Below are 17,265 nucleotides of genomic sequence, written 5' to 3' on the forward strand. Positions count from 1 at the left end.
GTGCCTGGGTGGCTCGGTGGTTTAAGCCTCTGCCTTCAGCTCAGGTCATGATCTCAGGGTCCTGGCATCGAGCCCCATATCCGGCTCTCTGCTCAGCGGGAAACCTGCTTCTCCTTCTCTCTCTCTGTCTACTTGTGATCTCTCTCTCTCTCTGTCAAATAAACAAATAAAATCTAAAAAACAACAACAACAAAAAGAATGCTAGTGTTCAGTATAAACTCTGAAGGGGAATTCTCTATTTTGTTTTTAAAATCTTAAGAGCCACAACTATTAGCACTTCAGAATAATGCTTAACATTCTTTCTTGTCTGTGTTATAATGCTCTGGGCTAGTGCATTTTTATTTGATTTATGTGTAAACCAAAGAAAGATAAGGAGACATGGAATCAAGTGCAATATGGTGTCCCCGGTTGGATCCTGAAACAGAAAAAGGACGTGAAAGGAAAAGCTAGAGAGATCTAAGTACAGTGTAAATTTAGTTAATAGTAATGTACTAATGTTAGTGGGTTTTTAAAATTTTTTAAAAAGATTTTTGTTTATTTATTTGACAAAGAGAGATAGCGAGAGAGGGAACACAAGCAGAGGGAGTAGGAGAGGGAGAAGCAAGCTCCCCGCTGAGAAGGGAGCCCAATGGGGAACTCCATTACAGGACCCTGGGATCATGACCTAAGCTGAAGGCAGACGCTTAATGCCTGCGCAACCCAGGTGCCCTGTACTAATGTTAGTGTTAACATCTTACATAACCCCAGTTGGTTTGTCAAAACTAAGATAGTAACATTAGGGCAACTTGGTGATGGACTTCTTTGTTCTATCTTTGCAGCTTTTCTGTAAATATAAAAAATGTTTTAAGGGCACCAAGACAATGCAGAGGAAGGATAGCTTTTTAACAAATGGTGTGTTGGGACAATTAGACATCCATGTGCAAAAAATTACCTTGAACCTATATATCACACCACATACAAAAAATAATTCAAAATGGATCACAGACCTTAATGAAAAACCTAAAACCACAAAAGTTTTAGAAAAAAAGATAGGAGACAACCGTTGTGACCTGGATGTTAGGCAAAGACGTCTTAGAGCACAGTCAAGAACAGAACAAATAGATAAGTTGAACTTGAACATAGTTTATATATTATGATGCTTTTTAAAAGACACTGCTAAGATAATGAGAAGACTGGGAGTCTGGGTTGTATGGATGTACATCATGGGTGTATGGATATGTACAAACTTAACCAAATTGTATACTTAAAAAAAATTTTTTTTAAGATTTTATTTATTTGAGAGAGAGAGTAAGGACAGGCAGGAGAAGGGGGAGGTGCAAAGGGAGAGGGAGAAGCAGACTCACCACTGAGCAAGGAGCCTGATAGGGAACATGATTCCAGGACCCTGGGATCATGACCCAAGCTGAACGCAGACACCCAACCGACTGAGCCGCTCGGGCACCTCAAAGAGAGTGTTTTCAACAAATGGTACTGGAGTAACAGGATATCTCTGTGGACAAAATTGAACCTCTACTCTCATGTCATACATAAATACTGACTCAAAGTACATTCTAAACCTAGATATAAAAACCAAAACTATAAAACTTCTTGGAGAAAACAGAAGAAAATATCTTCAACTTTAGGATAAGCATGGATTTCTTTTTTTTTTTTTTTTTTTTTTTTTTTTTTTTTTTTAAAGATTTTATTATTTATTTGACAGAGAGAGATCACAAGTAGGCAGAGAGGCAGGCAGAGAGAGGAGGAAGCAGGCTCCCTGCCGAGCAGAGAGCCCGATGTGGGACTCGATCCCAGGACCTGAGATCATGACCTGAGCCGAAGGCAGCGGCTTAACCCACTGAGCCACCCAGGCGCCCAAGCATGGATTTCTTAAAGACAGAGAAAACATTAAAAGTTGATAAGTTTTACATCATAAAAATTAATAATTTGCTCTTTGAAAGACACTTTTAAAAACAAGGCAGACTACAGGCTGGGTGAAAGATTCCCAGTACATACATCTGGCAAAGGGGTATTATCAAGAATTTTTTAAAAACTAATCAAAAGTAAATACCCCAATTTTTAAAGTAGGCAAAAGATTTGAACTTGCACTTTCTGAAAGAAGATATATGAATGACAATACCTGAAAAGTATTTTCATCATCATCATTTGCTATTAAAGAAATACAAATTTAAAACTATAATGTGGGGAACACCCAGGTGGCTCAGTCGGTTAAGTGTCTGCCTTCAGCTCAGGCCATGGTCCATGGGTCCTGAGATTGAGTCCCTGCATCAGGCTCCCTGCTCAGCAGGGAGTCTGCTTCTCCTTTTGTCCCTCACTCCACTCGTGCTCTCTCTCTCTCTCTCAAATAAATAAAATCTTAAAGAATATACAATGTGATGCTGCAATATACACACTAAAAAGACTAAAATTGTGAAGTCTGACAATATGAAATATTATGAGTTGTCAATGCTGTTGGGTATGTAAAATGGGACAACCACTTTGGAAAACAGTTTAGCTCTCTGTTACAAACCTATACCAGTGTACCAGCAATTCTCATCCTAGAGGAATGCAAATAATATCCTCACAAGACTTGAACAGAAATTTTTGTAGCAGATTCTTTCATAATAACTAAAAAAAAATGGAAACTATCAAAGTGTTAATTGAGGTGAATGGATACATTATGGTATAACCACACAATGAATTACTACTTCGCAATAAAAAGCAATAAACTCCTAATACATTCATCAACCTGGACAAATCACAAAAGCATGCTGATATAAACTAAAGAATCCAGATATAAGAGTGTCTATAGTATGACTCCACTTCTAGGAAATTCTAGAAAAGAAAAAACTGTCCTTAGTGACAAAGAGCAGGTCAGTGTGTACCTATGGCCAGGATCAGAAGGTATGGACTAGAAGGGGCAAAGAACCCTTTTGGATGATGAAAATGTTTTATATTTTCACTGTGATGATGATTAATCAGGTGTTTACATTTGTCAATACTTATCAAACTGCATTTAGATGAGTACATTTTATTTAATGCAAAATATGTCTTAATATAATTAATTTAGAAAAAAGAAAAGTAGAAAAAATTCTTGACTTTCTCATGTTCCTTTCTCTCTTTAACCAACTGAGCCACCCAGGCGTCCTGTTCCTTTCTCTCTTTAACACTTCAGCCTGGCTTATATCACCAGGACTCCCTAAAAATTAATCCCACAAAAGATCACCAATTGCTTCCCAATTGCAAATTAAATTTCTTGCCTTATATGACACCACATTGTTCTCACATACTTTTCTGCTCAGTCTTTCTCAGTCTCTCTTGAGAGTTTTGGGGTTTTTTTTTTAAGAATTTATTTATTTAGGGGCACCTGGGTGGCTCAGTGGGTTAAGCCGCTGCCTTTGGCTCAGGTCATGGTCTCAGGGTCCTGAGATCGAGTTCCGCATCGGGCTCTCTGCTCAGCGGGGAGCCTGCTTCCTCCTCTCTCTCTCTCTGCCTGCCTCTCTGCCTACTTGTGATCTCTCTGTGTCAAATATATAAATAAAATCTTAAAAAAAAAAGAATTTATTTATTTATTTGACAGACAGATCATAAGTAGGCAGAGAGGCAGGCAGAGAGAGAGGAAGGGAAGCAGGCTTCCTGCTGAGTAGAGAGTCCAATGCAGGGCTTGATTCCAGCACCCTGGGATTAAGACCTGAGCTGAAGGCAGAGGCTTTAATTCACGGAGCCATCCATTCGCCCCATCTCTTGAAAGCTCTTGATAATAATCCGACTGGCTATAAATGATGTTTCCCAGAGTTTTTCTTAGGCTTCTCTCCTTTGACTTTCTTTGGGTGCTCTCATCTACTCTTAGTGTTTCAAAGTTGCCTTATAAGAACCCTGAGATGTTCACTTCTATCCCGGATTTCTCTCTTTCCAGATCCCAATAGAAACCTCTTCTCTTTGAAATCCCGCAAGCTACAAAAATCAACATGTCCAAAACTGAGCTCATAATATTTATTCCTAAATCTATCCCTCTCTCTCGGTGATGGTACTCTGTCTTGTTAATATCATCTTCATTTATCTAAGTTAGAGAACCAAAAGTGACATCTACCTTTCTTTCATTTCCCAAGGCCAACTGGAGAGCAAATCTTGTTTATTCTACCTTCTTAAAGTTTCTAGTATTTCTTTTGATCTTATTTCATCTTATTCATGCTTGCCTTAGTTACCAAAGTCTATAAATTGTCCTCCCATGACTGCATCCCAGCCCTTCCTCTTTTCCAAACCATCATCCACACTTTAGCCAAGGAAGCGCCGTATCTGACAGGAGTAAACCCACCCAAAATTTCTTGAGTGAATGAATCGCACTTCCTCTTCCGTGGCTATTCGTGGCAGTAAGAATAATAATAACCCTTTAGGAATAATGAACAATGAATGAAAATTACGGACTCTCTCCCTAGAAAAAATGTACATTATGCACATGTAATATTTTGCACGGAGTTTCACAGGGTCTCATGAAACTCCTGATGCTCATGTAAAATTAAGAATATTGTAGGATAAAACAGATACTCCTTAGCCCGACCCTTCATTGTCGGACCCCCCCCCCCCCGTATTTCAGTACCTTCTCTGCCTGTGCCCCCTTTGCATCCTACCCTCTAGCCACGTAAACTACTGGCATTTCACTAAATGAATTGAGCTGTTTAAAGTCTCCGTGTATTTACATTGTGCTGCTTCCTTTGCCTGGAATAAACCAAGATGTTGTTATGAATATTTTGACACTCCTGTGCCACCATATTAAAACCTTAGTTTTTACTACCAAACATTTACTGTAACAGATATCTATGATATGAGCTATTTGGGGGATGAGAGTGGTGAAAGATGGTGTGAGGACCAATACCAATGTGAGGCTCAAACGTGGAATCAGAATGGCTTTTGGGGGGAATATATTACTTTAAAATAAAAAAGATATAATGAAACGATTTATGAGTGATATGAAAATATTTAGGCAAATGTATCTAAACTTTTACAGGTGCAACAACTATAGAGTTTGACGCCAGGGCTAGAAATCACTTTCTAAAAAATTTTTAAATAACGAATGATATTGGCAGCATTAAGTACATTTCTGACAGCAAAGAGCTTCTATTTTGACATGCATGTGACTAATCCTCTGGTTACAACTGTATTCTGACTCCTGGGAAAAAATATCCCAGATGGTCTTGTGACTATGGGTTTCAAACCTGTTTCTCTTACCCATATACTTACGGTGACACATGTGGTAGGACATGTGCATTGTGCAATATAAGTTCCATCCATGCACCTTCTTATTGCATTGCCAGATGCACCGGTGCAGTGGATAATAAGAGTATCTCTGGAAGTTACTTCCAACACCAGATCAACTAGCAATAATCTAACTGCAAGAAGTGAGGGTTATCCACAGAATCCAGCTACAAGTATCTCTTGAGTCTACATTCCCAAAATGTTTACAGCTAGATTCCTGCTTCTCCCTCCCCCACACATCACATAAAAGGGGAAGTGAAAGGAGGGGAATTTGGAGTGGAAAGAACCAGGAGGATCAACGGTTTGAAGTTAACATGTCACATTTTTTGCAAATTTTACAAAAACATATGACCATGTAAACATATTATTAGGGTCCCTCCTAGGGTCTTATGAAGGGCCCAGGTAAATGAGGGGTCCCAAAGCTTAAACTTCATTAACTTTTAGTTAATGCCTATTAAAACTGTACATGGTACAAAAGTCAAAAAGTGCAAAAGGATAATACAATGTAAAGTTTCTTCGAAATGGGTCCCTCCGATAGTAGTTCTCTATTGCAGACAAAAAGAATATTCAGTTTCCTGAGTCCTCCCTGAAATATTACACATAGGTAAGTAAGCATTTTGTGCTGAATATTTGGCACCCCCCCATCTTTTCTTACACAAATACTAACCTGCTACATATAATGTTTTGCACCTTGCTTTTTTTTTTTAAGACAGTTTTATTGGGTATAGTTCACACTACAATTTACTCCTTTAAAGTGTATGCTGAGTGGTTTTTCGTATATTTCGTATATATTTCGCGTATTATCATACAGATAAGTATATCCATCACCAAAGCTGATTTCAGGACATTTTCATCATCTAAGAAAGAAACCAGATACCTTCTAGCTATCACCTACCTGTTAACATCTCTCCCTGCCCATGCCTACACAACCACTGATCTACTTTCTATCTCTCAATATATTTCTCTGGTCTGGACACTTGATATGGAATCCTATAATATGCAGTTCTGTGACTTGCTTTTTTTTTTTTTTTAAGATATTTATTTATTTATTTATTTGTCAGAGAAAGAGAGAGAGGGAGAGAGAGAGAGCACAGGCAGGCAGAGTGGCAGGCAGAGACAGAAGGAGAAACAGGCTCCCTGCGGAGCAAGGAGCCAAATGTGGGACTTGATCCCAGGGCGCTGGGATCTGGACCTGAGCTGAAGGCAGCTGTTTAACTGGCTGAGTTACCCAGGCGTCCCATGTGACTTGTTTCTTTCACTTATCATAATGTTTTCAAGGCTCACTCTTGTATCAATACTTATACTAATCAGCACATGTATCAGAATTTAGTTATTTGTGTCTTCTTGCTCTTTTACTTCATTAGTCTAGTAGAAGTGTATCAATTTTACTGACATTTTCAAAGAACCTGATTTTGGTTTTGTTGATTTTCTCTGTTGTATCCTTGTTTTCAATTCCATTGATTTCTGCTCTAATTTATATATTTTTCCCTCTGCTTACTTTAGACTTAAATTGTTCTTTCTCTAGTTTCCTAAGGTGGGAGCTTAGATATTTTATTTTAGATATTCCTTCCTAATATATGTGCTTAATGCCATAGATTTTTCTCTCAGCACTGTTTTCACTACATTCCATAAATTTTAATAAGCTGCATTTTTTTTCTTTTTTAAAAAAATTTTAAAAGATTTTATTTATTTGTCATAGAGAGCACAGGCAGGGGAAGGGGACAGCAGGCAGAGGGAGAAGCAGTCTCCCTACTGATCAGGGAGCCTAATCCAGGGACTCCATCCCAGGACCCTGGGATCATTACCTGACCTGAGGGCAGACTAACTGACTAAGCCACCCAGGTTCCCCTGTATTTTTTATTTTCACTTAGTTCAAACTGTTTTTAAATTTCTCTTGAGACTTCTTTTCTGACTCAAGTATTATTTAGAAGTGTGATGTTTCACATTCATTTTTGAAAGATATATTTCTGTATTTAGAATACTAGATTGATGATTTTTGCCTTTTAGGAGTTGAAATATGTTGTTCCAATGTCTTCATTGTTTATATTGTTTCTGACAAGAATTTTGACATCATCTTTTGTCCTTCCATATGTGACAAGTCTTTCTCTTTGCCTACTTCAAAAAAAAAAAAAAAGTAACAGCTTTACTGAGACACAATTAATATCCCATATACACACTGATTTAAAATGCATCATCTGGGGCACCTGGGTGGCTCAGTCAGTTAAGCATCAGCCTTTGGCTCAGGTCATGATCCCGGAGCCCTGGGATCAAGTCCTACATCAGGCTAGGAAGCTCAGAGGGGAGCCTACTTCTCCCTCTCCCTCTCCTGCTCCTTCCTCTGCTTCTCCTCTCTCTCCATCAAATAAAATTTTTAAATCCTTAAAATAAAATAAAATGCATCAATTGATGGGCATTTGAGCTGTTTCCAGTTTTTGCCCATTACGAGTAATGCTGCTATGAACACTTGTGTACAAGTTTTTGTGTGAACGTGTGTTTTCATTTCTCCTGAAATCAAACCTGAGAGTTGAGTTTCTGGGTCATAAGGTTTAACCTTAGGAACTGCTAGACTATTTTCCAAAATGATTACACCATTTTATATTCCTACCAGCAGTGGGGGGAGGTTCCAGTCTCTCTAGAGAATATTTACAGTTTGAACAAATAACAAAATTGCCAAAATTATCTTACGGGGATTGTATCAATTCACTCTCCCTCCCCCCCCAGGAGTGCACAGGAGGGTCCATTTCTCCACACCATTGCCAATATAGGGTCATATCAAGATTTTTTGTCTATGACAATGTGATTAAATGTGGTATCATTCTTTAGTTTTAATTCACATTTCTTGTATTGAGTGTCATTAAGGATCTTTTCAAAGTTTAAAAGCCATGTATATTTCATTTTTGGATGATTTTTTGGTACTCACTTTTTATTGGGTTGTTAGTCTTTTCCTTATTGATTCATAAAATCTCTTTATAATTTAGGAGGTTAAGTGCTTTATTTGGGGTATGAACAGCAAATATTTTTCCAGTTTGTCTTTTGTCTTTATCCCCAATGTTTTTGCCATGCAGAAAGTGTGTGTATGATCAAAATTTTCACTCTTTCTTTTATGGTTTTTGAATCTCCACTCAGAAATGTTTTTTATTCTCCATAATTTATTTTAATTCTTTTTTCATATTTAATATTTAAGTATTTGATCTGTCCATAACTCAGTTTTATTATAAACTGTAAAGTATGGATCCAGCTCATTTTTCCAGATGGTTCTTCAGTTGCCATCTTTCCTCCTATTGATTAGAAGCGTTGCCTTTACCATATACTCCATTTTCACATGAATGTATGTATTTATAAACTTTCTATTGTAATTCTTTGATCTGTATGCCGATTCATATGCCAGTAACATACTGTGCTAATTGATGAAGCTTTAGAATATGTTTTACTATATGATTAGGTTAATTCCCTTGTATTATTCTTTGTTTTTAAGATTTCATGACTGTTATTACTTATTCTTCAGGTGAGTTACCTATTGCTGTATAACAGATTACCCCCAAATGTAGTGACTTCTGTGGTAAACAGCTACTAATTGCCTCGTTTTTGTGGGTGAGAACCTTCAGGGCAGCTTAGCTGGGTTCTTCTGGAGCAAGATCTCTCGTGAGGTTGTGGTCAGGATGTCGGCTGAGGCTGGAATCATCTGAAGGCTTGATGGGGGCCGAAGGATTTACTTCCAAGTGGGCTTTGGCAAAAGACTTCACAGTTTTTCACTACACAGACCTCTCCATAGACCTTTTTGAGCATCCTTACAGTGTTGTGGTTGATTTCCTCCTGGGCAAGTGATGTTAAAAAAAAACAAAAAAACAAAAAGGAGGCCACATAGCATTAATGACAGTCTCAGAAACGACACACTGTCACTTTGTCATGGTCAAGGACGGGAGTTAAGCTCCACTTCTTAAAGAATTTGTAGATATATTTTAAAAACCACCGCTCATTTTTTTCTGTATGAACCTTGGAATTAGTTTATCTACTTTCCAAAAAATAATATTAATGGGTGTAATACTAATATATTAATAATATAGTAACAATATTGATTAATATTGATATTTTTATTATAATACTTTGATTTGCAGGCAGAGAACTTCCTTTTTGAAAGACAATTCTATCACCTTTTTGCAACATCTCTGTTTTTTTTTTACTGTCATAAAATAAAATAGGGATGCCTGGGTGGCTCAGTCAGTTAAGTGTCTGACTTCAGCTCTGGTCATGATCTCAAAGTCCTTGGATCAAGCCCATGGTAGACTTGGCACTTAGCAGGGAGTCTGTTTCTCCCTCTGCTCCTCCCTCCTGCTCCTGCACTCTCTCTCTTTCTCTCAAATAAATAAATGAAATGTTAAAAAATAATAAAGAATTAATAAAGCATGGAAACAGTATTGAGGTTCAAGCAACCTGCACTATGCACAGGAAAAACTTTAAAGATAAAAGTTACGGGGCGTCTGGGTGGCTCAGTGGGTTAAGCCGCTGCCTTCGGCTCAGGTCATGATCTCAGGGTCCTGGGATCGAGTCCCTCATCAGGCTCTCTGCTCGCGGGGAGCCTGGTTCCTCCTCTCTCTCTCTCTCTCTGCCTGCCTGAAATGTCTATGAATGTCTTTTCTGTATCAATATCCAGTTTTCTAATTGGATTTTTTTTATGTTGAATTCTGAAGGGTTTTTTTTAATATATTCTAGATAAAAAGCTTTTGTGTGGCAGATGATCTGCAAATATTTTCTCCCAGTCTCTCATTTTTCGTTTCATCCTTTGAGTGGGATCTTTGGGATAGGAAAAGGTTTTTATTTTGATGAGGTCCAATTTATCTATTTTTCCTCTTAAGAATTACGCTTTTGGTGTTAAGTCTAAGAACTCTTTACCTAGTCCTAGGTCTCAAAGATTTTCTTGTATATTCTTTTCTATGAGTTCCCCAGTTTTACATTTAGCTTATGATCCACTTTGAGTGTGCTTTTGCATAAGGTGTGAAGTTTGGGTTGTGTTCTTTTTAAATTTTACTTATTTATTTATTTTGGCTAATGGATGTTTGATTACTCTGACACCACTTATTGAAAAGGCTATGCCTTCTCTGTTGAAATGCTTTTGTTCCTTGGTCAAAAATTAACTGAGTATATTTGCTTTCTGTTTCTGGTTCTCTATTCTGTACTTGATCTATGCGTCTATCTCTTCTTCAACACCATACCAATCTCGTTTACAATGATCAATTTTTACCAGCTATGTTTTCAGCTGTATCTTCTTATTTTTTTTCCTCAAAAATTTCTAAAATTACCTAATAAACAGATGCTATGAAGGTAACAAATTTTCTCTGATTTTTCTCATTCTTATTCTAGTATCAGATTGAGTCAACTGTGATAAAAATCTTTTCATCTCAATCGTGTTTATTTGGGTTTGTGGTTTATTCAGATGGTCAGGAGAGTGTTATATGTAAATGCTATGGCATGTAATATACTCAAAGTCTGGAATTTTTCTCAAGAGGTTATTAAATTCATAGATTCATGAGATCAGACACATACGTACTTAGAATAGTCTGTGACACATGGTATGTGCTCAGTTTATGTCAGTGTAATTGTTCTGGTTATTTTATAATAACTTATATTTATAGTTTGTAGAAGAGAGGGAGCTGGAGTGGGGAAGAGAAAGAGTTGTCATTTCTTGACTTTTAAACTTTGCCGTAATCTTCCTGGTATGAGTTAACAAAGTACAAAGCAAACGTTAGTACTTCCAGTGTATACAGGAAGAAAGTGAGCTTCAGAGAGGATGGATAACTGGCTAGGATCATACAGATGGGGGCAGTTTCTTAATCTCTCTTTTGGAGAGGTTACTTGGGCAAATACGTTCTCTGTTGGTGCTAATTCTGCCATGGCCAAACTCTTCATGGTAAGGTGAGTTGAAAAGAAAAAATATTTATCAAGTACCTGGGTTTCATAATTCGGATATCCTGAATGATGTCCTGTCTTAGCACCTTGGGAAAGCACCCTTGACATTGAGTGGTGCTTTACCAGTTAAGGTTCTACTTGGTCAGTTTGACAGAAAATTATGTTGCTGTCATATACAAACATCTTCTTCTTTTATATTTAAGGAATCCAAGGACACTTATTCACTCTGGAGTATCTATTCTGTTTACCCCTACTTCCTCCTGAAGTTGGACAACCCAGACAACTCAAGAAAATAACCAGTTCATCATAGCTATTGCTAAGCCTTAGTCCTTCTGGAGGGGAGGCTAACAGGTTGTCCCTTTCACCAGTATGGAGAGCAGTTGTTGCTGAAGCATATGGGCAGCTTAATCAAGGGGAATAGATTTTCTGCCTGTCTTCTCTATTGCTGGGATGCTGATGCGTAGTGACCTGTGACTGACATCCTATGGGACTTCAGAGTAGGACTCCCTTTCTTCCAGCTCCAGAATAGGGATGTCTATCCCTTAACAATTAGGCCCCTGACAGACTACTGTTATTCCCTGCTCTTGTCCTCCTACCTCCAACATGGTCTAGAAGGGCTTCTTCTTAGTAGGGCTCTAAGCCTTACTCAGAGAAGGTGCACCAATTGTGGCTATGAGAAAAAAGTCCGAGATCACTCAAAGAAAAGTGAACCATCTTTCAGAAGCTGCTGAAGTTAGAATGGGGTTGACAAAGGAGGGACTATGAAAGAGAGAGACAAGCACTCATAAAGCCTATACTCCAGGGGCACCTGGGTGGCTCAGTGGGTTAAAGCCTCTGCCTTCAGCTCAGGTCATGATCCCAGGGTCCTGGGATTGAGCCCCGCATTGGGCTCTCTGCTTCGCGGAGAGCCTGCTTCCTCCTCTCTCTCTGCCTGCCTCTCTGTGATCTCCGTCTGACAAATAAATAAATAAAATCTAAAATAAATAAATAAATAAATAAAAGCCTATACTCCAGTATCTAACTATGAAAATCTGGAGATGTGTCAGGAGTCCTCACAAGCACTCCAGACTTCCAACTACCAAAGCCTGAAAACTTAGCAGGTGGGCTGGGAGAAACCCCCATGGGCATTCTGGACCTTTATGGAGAGAAAAACAGTTTCCCTCCAAAGGCCAGAGGATGGGCAGTAAGACTGAAGGAGATCTCTAAGCACAGAAGGAAGCTAGACTGAAGAACAAAGAAAGCTCCAAGCAACCCAATAACTGGCAGAGATAACCCTATAGTGCTAACAACTGAACATGGTTATGAAGCCCAGATTGTTCTTTAGGATCTTGTTAGCTTTCAGGTCCCAGGCTCTGCTGAAAATAAAGTCCTGGTCTCACTCTTATAAATTTGAAGCCAGTGATGAGCTGAATCACACGAAAACCATAACACAGCCAGACACAGTTCAGCTACAGATCAAATTAATTTCCAATAGCCTGACAGAGAAGAGGAGATGCATCTGGAAATGGTCCTCAGTGGCCATGACCAGAGGCCAGAAATGAATTTATTTTTTGAATTATAGTTTTATCTCTGGGGGGGGGGTACCTATGTAAAAAAGAAAATCAGTTTGGGTTCATATATTGTAGCATATCACCATATAAAAATCATGCCAAAATGGATCATAGATCTAAAGGTGAAACCTAAAACTGTCTAGAAGAAAACAAAAGAAAATCTTGGACCTTAGATATAAGGTCAAAAGCACAATCCATAAAAAAATTGATAAATTGGACTTCATCAAAATTTAAAAATGTTGTTTTTCAAAGGACCATATTAGGAAGCTAAAAGACAAGCCACAGATCTCAGATGTGGAGATAATATTTACAAAGCAAATATCTGATAAAGGACTTGTATATAGAGTATATAAAGAATGCTCAAAACTCAGCAATAAGAAAACAACCCATTTTTTAAATGGTGCAAAAGAATTCAGCAGACACTACCAAAGAACATGTACTAAAGATGGCAAAGGATCACAAGAAAAAATATTCTCTCTCACTAGTCATTAGGGAAATGCAAATTAAAAGCAAACTGAGATACCACCACATACCTATTAGAATGGCTAAAATTGAGAAGATGGACCATAACATGTATTGACAAGCATGCTAGCAGTGGGAATTTAAAGTGTTAAAACTGTTTTGGAAAACAGTTTGGCAGTTTCTTTAAAAGTTAAACAAAGGGCCATGTGGGTGGCTCAGTAGGTTAAGTGTTGGACTCTTGATTTCAGCTCAGGTCATAATCTCAGAATGCTGGGATCAAGCTGTGCATCAGGCCCCATGCTCAGTAGGAAGTCTGTTTGAAGATTCTTTTATTTTTTTTTCCTTAAAGATTTATTTATTTATTTGACAGAGATCACAAGTAGGCAATGGGGCAGGTGAGGGGTGGGGGAAGGCAGAGAGCCCAATGCAGGGCTAAATCCCAGGACCCTGGGATCATGACCTGAGCCGAAGACAGAGGCTTAACCCACTGAGCCACCCAGATACCCTGTTTGAAGATTCTTTTCCCGCCCTCTCCCTCTGCCCCTTTCCCTGCTTTCTCTCTCAACTAAAAATAAATACATCTTTAAAAAATTAAGAGGTTGGGATGCCTGGGAGGCTCAATTGGTTGAGCGGCTGCCTTTGGCTCAGGTCATGATCCCAGTATCCTGGGATCGAGTCCCACATCAGGCTCCTTGCTCAGCAGGGAGTCTGCTTCTCCCTCTGCCTCTGCTTACCACTCTGCCTGCCACTCTGTCTGCCTGTGTTCACTCTCTCTCTCTCTCTCTCTCTGACAAATAAATAAATAAAATCTTAAAAAAAAAAAAAGAACTACATACAACTACCATTAATCCCAGCTTTTTTTTTTTTTTTTTAAAGATTTTATTTATTTGACAGACAGAGATCACAAGTAGGCAGAGAGGCAGGCAGAGACAGTGAGAGGGGGAAGCGGACTCTCTGCTGAACAGAGAGCCCAATGTGGTGCTCAATCCCAGAACCCTGGGATCATGACCTGAGCCCCCCAGGTGCTCCTATTTCTGGCTTTCTAATCCTAGGTATTTACCAAGAGAAAGAAAACAGATATTCATACAAGGACTAGACAAGAGTGTTCATAACAGCTTTTTTTTTTTGTAATAACCCCAATTTGGAAATAACCCAAATGTCCATTAACAGATGAATGGAATAGCACATTGCGATATAGCCATATGATGGAACAGTGCTCAGCAATGAAAATAATGCACTATTGATACATGCAATGATAAAGATGGATGTTGAAATAGCTATGTTGACCTAAAGAACTTAGACAACAAAAAGCACGTATTGTGGGTATTCTATTTACCTGAAACTCCAGAAAATGCAAATGTATAGTGACAACAAATTAATTGTTGCTTGGAAAAAGGAAGGTGAGGATGAGGGGAAAGAAATTACAAAGGGGCACAGAAAATGTTTGGAGATGATGGATATGTTCACTGCCTTTGTGGTGATTATTTCATAGGTGTATACATATGCCAAAATTTCAATTTGGACATTAAAAATGTGAAGTTTACTTTATGTGTGTTATACCTCAAAAAAATATGTTTAAAAAAATGAGGGGCTACCCTGGGTGGCTCAGTCTGTTGAGCATCTGGCTCTTGATTTTGGCTCAGGTCATGATCTCAGAGTCGTGGAATCAAGCCCCCTATGGGGCTCCACACTCAGTAGGGAGTCTGCTTCTCTCCTTCTCCCTCTCCCTCTCCCTCTTCCACTCTCCCCATTCACACTCATTCTCTCTCAAATAAATAAGTAAATCTGAAAACAAAACAAGACAAAAAAATGAGATCTACTTCCTACCCACCAGATAGACTAACATAACATGAGAAGTTCTGGTAATATCAAGAGTGTGAGAAATGAAACGTTAATCACTGCTGATAGGTAGCCTGGGGATGCACAGCTATTTTGGAATACTGACAGAACTTACTAAAGCTAAACAAACAGCTGTGCTGGGCACAACAATTTCCTTTCTTGGATGCTCTCAAGAGAACAGAGTGCATATGCCTACCAAAAATATGTACAAGGATGTGCATAGCAACTTTATTCACATTTACACAAAACTGAAAAAATAACCCACCAATAATAGAATGGACAAGTTGTGGTATATTATCCCCCCACCCCTCTGAACTTTATGAAAAAGAAAAACAAAAACAAAAACAAAAACAATGATGGTAAATCCTGAGAATATTGCCAATTTTCTAGAATTCTTCCCTTGAAAATGGGACATTTGATTTCCAAATGCATGCTAAAGCTAAAGCATACAAGGTTCCCAGTCATATTAAGTAGGTGAGAAACTAAAATCTTTCAATGTTCATCTTCCAACTTTCCCCTGTCTGTGGTCTGTCTTTGGATCAGCCATAATTGCCTGCACAGCTACCATGGATGGCTTCATGAATTTTTTGTCAGTAGCTCATCTCTATGCAGCAACTGCAGTATTCAGGCAGCTTCATGAAGAACTGCATCTCCTATGTCAAAACTAAGAAAATGTTTGTCTCAAGCAACAGGCAAGCCTTCCTTTGTTTGATTTGCTTTAGCACCTTCATCCTGGGTCAGGTGCTCCTGGATCAAAACGCGGTTTGCCTTAAGCATTATCAGGTAATTATAATGACAGCTGAATCTGGAGAAGGTTAGCCAAAGCCATTACACCAGCCTTGAAACTGGGATTATTTACATTCAAATGGTCAATGGCTCTGCAGTCTTAGCTGCATTGTCAGCATTTTTTGGTATTATCAGTTACCAACTTGTATTTTTCAGCATTATCTCCATATTCAAGTCTAACAGCTAAACCAAGAAGCCTGTCAGTTGCTTCTTGTTGATCTTGAATCTTGGTTCTTGTCCAAGATGGTGAAGGAATAGGAGACCTTAGTTGTTTCTGGTCCCAGGAATTCAGCTAGAAAGCTATCAAATCATTCTCAACACCTGCAAACTCAACTGGAGAGCAAAGGAAAGAATAGCTGCACCTCTACAAATAGAAAAGTGACCACTTTCTGCAAGAATGACAAAACAGATAAACTCATTAAAAAAGAGAACAAGATGCAGTACTGACTGCCAGGGACCTAATCAGTATGGACTTAAGTAGGATGTCAGAATTAGAATTCAGAATAACGATTATAAAGATACTAGCTGGGCTTGAAAAAGGCATAGAAGACACTAGGGAATACCTTTCTGGAAAAATAAAAGAATAAAATCAAATCAAGTCAAAATCAAAAAGAATATTAATGAGATGCAATAAAAAATGGAGGCTCTAACTGCTAGGATAAATGAGGCAGAAAAGAGAATTAGTGATATAGAAGACCAAACAATGGCAAATAGGGAAGCTGAGAAAAAGAGAGATAAACAACTATTGGACAAAGAGGGGAGAATTTGAAAGATAAGTGATACCATAAAACTAAACGATATTAGAATTGGGTTCTCAGAAGAGGAGGAAAGAGAGAGGGGGGCAAAAGGTATATTGGAGCAAATTATAGAGGAGAACATCCCTAATCTGGGGAAGGAAACAGGCATCAAAATTGAGGAGGCACAGAGAACTCCTCCTTGAAATCAATAAAAATATGTCAACACCCCAACATATAATAGTGAAACTTGCAAATCTCAGAGACAATGATCTTGAATCTTGAGTTAACATCAGTTAACATCAGTTACTCTCAGTTAACTGATGTCTCATTTAACATCTCTGAGATACTCTTCAAAGAACTTGAGCTAGTCATTGCTGTGGATATTTCTTAAATTACCTCTGTCCTCAATCTTGTAGTGTCTGATTCTCTGGTCTTCAAGCCAAACAATAAAGTTCCTAAATTCTCATTCATTTTTGCAGTTGAAGCCAGCAGGGTTGTGGTATTCAAGGGCTGTGAGCTTGTGTCGTAACATGGTCCCCATATCTCACTCTGGTGCCCAGGGCTTCCACCAGGAGAAAAGAGGTGAAGAGGAGCTTGTGATGTGGCAAGAGGGCCAAATTGTGGTATGTTTATACAAAGTAATATTACACAGAGAAAATGAACTACCACAACAAAGAGACTCACATGAATGAATCTCAAAGACATACTGTGAGGTGGAATGAGGTGAGCCACACATGATGAAAACATACTCTCTGATT

At 38.5% G+C, this 17,265-nt stretch overlaps 1 pseudogene; it reads right to left on the minus strand.

Annotated features, from left to right (window-relative positions):
* Window positions 1–15,483: 15,483 nt before the first annotated feature.
* On the minus strand, window positions 15,484–17,039 carry LOC131839142 (RNA transcription, translation and transport factor protein-like; annotated as a pseudogene).
* Window positions 17,040–17,265: the final 226 nt, after the last annotated feature.

This window comes from Mustela lutreola, chromosome 8 (assembly GCF_030435805.1).
Source record: "Mustela lutreola isolate mMusLut2 chromosome 8, mMusLut2.pri, whole genome shotgun sequence".
NCBI classification, from domain to species: domain Eukaryota; kingdom Metazoa; phylum Chordata; class Mammalia; order Carnivora; family Mustelidae; genus Mustela; species Mustela lutreola.